Source organism: Ctenopharyngodon idella, chromosome 3 (genome assembly GCF_019924925.1).
Source record: "Ctenopharyngodon idella isolate HZGC_01 chromosome 3, HZGC01, whole genome shotgun sequence".
Lineage (NCBI taxonomy): Eukaryota > Metazoa > Chordata > Actinopteri > Cypriniformes > Xenocyprididae > Ctenopharyngodon > Ctenopharyngodon idella.
Window position 1 is genome coordinate 58,087,578 of NC_067222.1, and position 6,505 is coordinate 58,094,082.

General features: G+C 33.7%; 1 pseudogene; it reads left to right on the forward strand.

Annotated features, from left to right (window-relative positions):
* Nucleotides 1-1,167: 1,167 nt before the first annotated feature.
* On the forward strand, nucleotides 1,168-5,248 carry LOC127509691 (uncharacterized; annotated as a pseudogene).
* Nucleotides 5,249-6,505: the final 1,257 nt, after the last annotated feature.

Below are 6,505 nucleotides of genomic sequence, written 5' to 3' on the forward strand. Positions count from 1 at the left end.
TTCTGGCGTACGTATGGTTTTATAAATCTGATTTTTTTTGTGCGTACGCAGAATCTAGCTTTTGCGCGTACATACACTTTTAGGATGAAATCTATGCAAAGTTTAATAAATGAGGACCCTGAACCTTAAAGAAAATGAGTGGAGTGAACTGAAGAGAAGAAGCACCAACATGGATCTGGGAATCTAAAGGATCTGTAGAGATTCTGCATGAAGGAATGGTCTCTGATCTCTTGTCAGGTGTTCTCCAAACTCATCAGGCATTATAGGTGAAGACTCAGAGCTGTTATCTTGGCAAAAGGAGGTTGCAGAAAGTATTGAATAAAAGGGTGCCAATAATTGTGGCCAAGGTGTTTTAGAGAAAAACATTTATTTCATAATGTGATTTTCCCCCACTATCAATTCTTTTCCTTCAATGAAAGGTTAGACTTTTGTTAATTTATGAATTAAAGATCAAAAGGATAAACAATGTAGATTTATTTTTACAGTCATCTTTGATCATATTTATCAAGGGTACCAACAGTTTTGTCCACGTCTGTATATACTTATTTTACTGTGGGCATTTAAAGCCCATACAGTGGGCAAATAAAGCCATATAAAGTCATATATAAGCATACTGAGTGTTTGTATGTTGTTGAAATAAAGATTCATATATAGATTACACATATATTGATGCATGCATGACATTAACATGCAGTACCATATAAAAAGTCATCATATAAATAATTGTAATATATGTCTATATACTAATTCTCATATGGGTATTTCATACATGGTATAAACTTATATAAAATCCTATATAAGCATACTGAATATTTGCATACGTTTAAATATACTTGCATATATAATTTAGACATATATTGTTCACATATATGGTCTTAACATAACAGTACCATATAAAAAGCCATCGTATAAATAATTTTAATATATGTATATATAATAATTCCTGTATGGGTATTTCATACATGGTATAAATGTATATCTTCATATATCATGAGGATGTATATATGTGCTAATAATATATTGCCTTTATGAAACATATATGACATCACTACTCAGATATAGGGACATATATGTACATATATTACATTTATGTATGGGTCTACTTGTGTGCTGATCATGTGACTGTAGCAGGCGTATATTTGCCAGAGTTTCCTGTGTTTTTACAACTGAGGCCAGTGTTAGTTGAACACCAAAACGTCTTGTCAACTTGTTTTTATGTAGTCCAGTGACTTTTAATAAAGAGATTGTTTGAACACTAATAATTTAATGATTTTATTTCTAGAATTAAACTGCATGCAGGAAATGTAATAAAGAAATGAAACAGTAATGTTCTCGTGTGCAAAAGTACAGCCTATAGACAGTTCAGATCAGATGTGTGTTGAGCCAGTGTGAATATGAACTTCATCACACTGAAGAACAAGTTTCACAACCGCTGTCCTGTCAAAGCCTGATCTCTCTTATGTTAGTGGTTATAGTTAGGGCACATCACCATCAGATGTTGAGGGACAGTTCCTATTACAGTATAAATGTGCTGTAAATGACATTTAAGCATTAATAAGAGAAGACATATTTGTACTGAAATCTACTTCTCTATCATGCACTGGTACAGTGTCACTATATATCAACTCTAGCAGGATTTCAAACTTTAGTCGGTCAGACTAGAGGAAGTTCACAACCAGAGGAGGAGCTGATAGTGTTTCAAGGAAGAGCTGTAACTATATATAATGAAGAGGAAGACTGGCAGAAACAGAAAATGGCTGATAAGTGTGATCTGTGTCTGCTGGGACTGATCATTCTCTCTTCACTTCTCACAGGTAAAGACATCTGGATTTTCTCTAAAGACGTTTAGTGGAATTAGTCTGGAAAGAGTTGATTTGAACATGCTCAGTTTATTCTTGCACACATTCACGTTGTGATCTCAGAGTTGTGTATTGATACATACAGATCATACTGTAATATTCCTGATACTGGACATAGAGTCACTCAAACATCTGATGATCAACAATTATCTTCATATTCAGAGATTTCAAAAGCTCTCTGAAAAATACTTCATTCTGGAGACTGTGATGGTTGCGTTCATGAGGAAAAAAGACTTTGAATCTTCTGCTCTTTATGTTGGTATGTTTTACCTTCATTTATTAATATATAGCATTATGGTCGATTAGATGTACTTGTGTTTCAGGCACCAGTGGAGTGGATGATCCTCATGTGTTCATCAGTTCTGGTGAAAATGTCCGTCTGCTCTGTAATAATGCTCTTTCTGACTGCAACTCAACTACATGGACCTACTATAACAGATACAGACATTCAGCAGCAGTTGAACTGATTACTGAAGGGATAAAGAAGAAAGACACAGAGAGACTGAGTCTGGGGTCTGACTGCTCTCTGAACATCAAGAACGTCACAGAAGAAGATTATGGATATTACAGCTGCCAACAATATGTGAATGGACAAAAACAAGGAACTGATGCACGTGTTTTTCTGCATGTTCTTCATGGTTAGTTTATATAAGATTATGTGGTCAATTTAAAAAGGGCAGATTCTCCCTTTAAACTCAGTTGATTATTGTGTCTTGTGTCTTAGTTTCAGTCTCTCCATCATCATCCTCACAGACTGAGATCAGTCCAGGCCGCTCTGTGACTCTCTCCTGTCAGTTGTATTCATATACTGGATCCCCCTGTGATGATTGGGTCCGTTCTGAGGGTCTTCAGCTGTCGTGGGTGAATCAGACTGGTGTTGATCTGAAGACAGACTCCAGATATCAGATATTAATCTCATCATATCACTGTATCATCACTCTGAATACAACACTCCTGAATGAAGATGACAACAGAGAGTGGAGATGTCAGCTTACTCATGGAGATCAACTCAAGACCTCAGTCAGATTCACTGTCAAGTATTCAGGTGAGAAATAATCTCATGAATCAGTTATGGAAGTGTTTTTATTATTGTGTGTGTTAAAATATGATTGTTATATTCTACAGTAATTAACAATTATTCTTTACAGCTCAGGATGTGCATGAATCTACAGTCAGAGGTAGAGTCAGAACGGTTTGAAATCACATTCGGTGCTTCGCTGCTTTTGTCTTTGTCTGTAATTGTCTCCAGTCGTCTCTGTCCGTCTCAGAGCTCGATCTCTTCTTCAGTCACAGTGATTTCTGTCGCTGCAGTCGCTGTTTTCCTTCTTGCTGTTCTCTGGCTGATCTGCAGAAAAACAGCTGGTGAGTTTCAGATTTACTCCTTTACAACAATTAAAAACAGTTCAGATCTCACTCATAGAAACATGTGGATTATATCAAATTCACAAACAGAAGTTTATTCCTGCTGAGAATTCCTGTCATTTCAGTCTCAAAGAGTTATCAAGTCAAATTTATCATTCATTTTAATGCTTCAACAACATCTTATTGTTACATTCTGTGTTTTTCATGTGTGTTTTATCATAAATTCTCAGATAATAAAAGAGGGACAGTCGACTCTGCGGTGAGTTCAGTAATGCAGTGATTTAGATCTGATCACTGTCTTTAAAGCTCAATAAAGTGTCATTCATGTAGTTGAACTGTTTGTTGTCTGAAGGTCAAAGATGAGAATGAACATAAAGGGACGTATGAGACGATCAACACGTCCATTCCTCCTGCTGCCAGAGCCAATGTGAGTCAACTAAATCATCAAACATTACGTTCACTGTCTGTACTCTAATGTGATTTACTGAACGCTTTAGTGTTATTCTACATATTGTGAGAGATATGTGTCTGTTGTGTGTGTTAAACTTGATTCTTTGCACATTTGCATTGATGTTTAGGAGCAGACAGATGATCATGTGACTTATTCTGAGGTCACTTCCTCCAATAAAAAGCCAGTAAAATCGTTCAGTGTGAGTAGATACCAGCACTTTCCCTTGTTCTTCATCACTGTCCACTGACCAGTCCTATTCAGAGAAAATCACTCATCTTCTCTCATCTATACGCTGCTGAAATGAGTTTGACTCTCAAATGAATGAAGCTCATGCGCTAATAATAATAATAATCAATATTAATGGACAGAATCTGTTCTTTCAGGATCATAATGATACAGTGACTTATGCTGCCATCAGAGGAACAGAAGATGAACCGCAGGATGAACTTTATTCTCTGTGAACAAGAACAAGACCTTCACAAATAAACATTAATATCACAGATCATGAGCTCATCATATCAGGGGCAGATGGGACATTTTCATTTCTCTGGTGTTTGGAGGAATTAACTGTTAATTCAGATATTTGATGAATGTACAATCAAACATAATGTTTCCTAAATTTTCAACCCAATGCAGCAGAAACTACTCTTTCTTTATAAGTCCTCTACTTGGGAATGTTTATTTAGGTAACACTTTATAATAACTGCACACTATGAAGCATTAGTTAAGCATTGGTAAACAGTCAATTCATCATTTATAAAGCATTAATATACATTAGTAAGCAGTTTATAAATACACCTATAGATGTGTCGTTCTTGATTTATAAGCATATCTATAATGTGTTTAATAATTGTCTTGACATACTTTATTAATGATCAATTTATCATTTCTAAATTAAGTATTACATTATTTACCAACCAGTTATTTAGGAGCTGTCAGTGGTTCATAAGATCATTTAAGAAGTGTAATGATTAATAAACTATTTAAACATACATTTACACATGTTATTATTTAGACATATAGTAATAGTTACTCAGTGTGTTAATTAATAAATGCTTTATTAACATATTTCTACTGTAATTCATGATTAATTCAGGTAGTTATAAAACATTTAGTAGTTGTCAAGTTAACTATTTTTGTGAGCTCATCTAAAGTGAGGACTATTCATGCCTCGCAAAGCTTTTATAAAGAAGATTTAAAGGGTCAGTGATCTTCTGCACTGCTGTTCTCTGATGTTTTAAAGTTAGTACTGAGGTAGTTTTGACACTGTGAAATATTTTATTACATTATTATTGTTTTATAAAAACATTATTTGTTGTGTTTTGACACTCCTGTAATCCAGTGTTGGCACTGGAAAATTTATATTCAGCAATGTTTACACTTTACAGAAATGTATTTTATATCAGATTGCAAAAGCTTAGTTTCATTTTACTGCACAGTTATGTTTTCTGGAGGAGTACAGGAATTGTTATTTTCTGTGACGTTGCAGATTTTTTTTTTTTTTTTTTTTTTTATGAAGTTACCCGTTGTAAAGTTTCATTTTTTTTCCTTTAAATAAATATTTCTATGTTCTGTATCCTTTAAATCTCCTTTAATAAAAGCTTTACAAGGCAGAGGTAGTGCTCACTTTAGATGAGCTCACAAAAATAGTTAACTGACAACTACTAAATGTTTTATAACTACCCGAATTAATCATGAATTACAGTAGGAATATGTGTTAATAAAGCATTTATTAAGACACTAATTATTACTATATGTCTAAATAATAAGATGCATAAATGTACATTTAAATAGTTTATTAATCATTTACTTACACTTTATAAATGATCTTATGAACCACTGACGGTTTGTAAATAACTGGTTTGTAAATAATGTAATACATAATTTAGAAATGATAAATTAATCATTAATAAAGTATGAAAATACAATTATTAAACATATTATAGATATGCGTTTACATCAAGAACAAAGCATTTATGGGTGTATTTATAAACTGCTTACTAATGTCTATTAATGTTTTATTAATGATTAATTAACTATTTACTAATGCTTAACTAATGATTCATAACATGAGTTATTATTAAGTGTTACCTTTATTTCTTCTTCTTCTTCCAAAAAACAGTCTGTGTCAAACCAAAACAGATTTGTAAAAATCGTCACAATATTTTTTAATGGTTCATTGCTTGTCACTGCTCTGTCCTGTTTGTCTTCTGCAATAATGACTATAATATGACAATAATATGAACAAGTTATTAGATAAATCAGCTTTATAACACAAAAAAACAGACATCTAGATGTGCCATGTTAGACTCCAGAGACTGTTCTGGGTGTAACTCTGCAGATAATCAGTTTGGTCTTTAAAGCCAAACATGGCACTGATCTGTGCATTTATGAACTAAAAGAAAAACAAAATAAGTATAGAGATAAACAATAGTCAGTTCTTATGTGTTTTATTGATCATCAAAAGCTTTTGATCGAGTTAACCATAAAAAAGTTATTTCTTTAAATGAGACGAGGGGTGTCTGAATACATTGTGTGAATTGTGTCCTATTGATATGCCCACCAGTCACTGCAAGTAAAATGAGAATACTGTCTAACACTTGATGGCTGCTCTGTTAAGTCTTCGTCGTCAGTTAGGAACCTGGGTGTGCTCTTTGATACCAATCTTTCATTTGAAGGCCATGTTTCTAGCATCTGTAAAACCGCATTCTTCCATCTTAAAAATATATCTAAACTACGACATATGCTCTCAATGAAAAATGCAGAACAGTTAGTTCATGCGTTCATGACCTCAAGGCTAGATTACTGTAACGCTCTACTGGGTGGTTGTTCT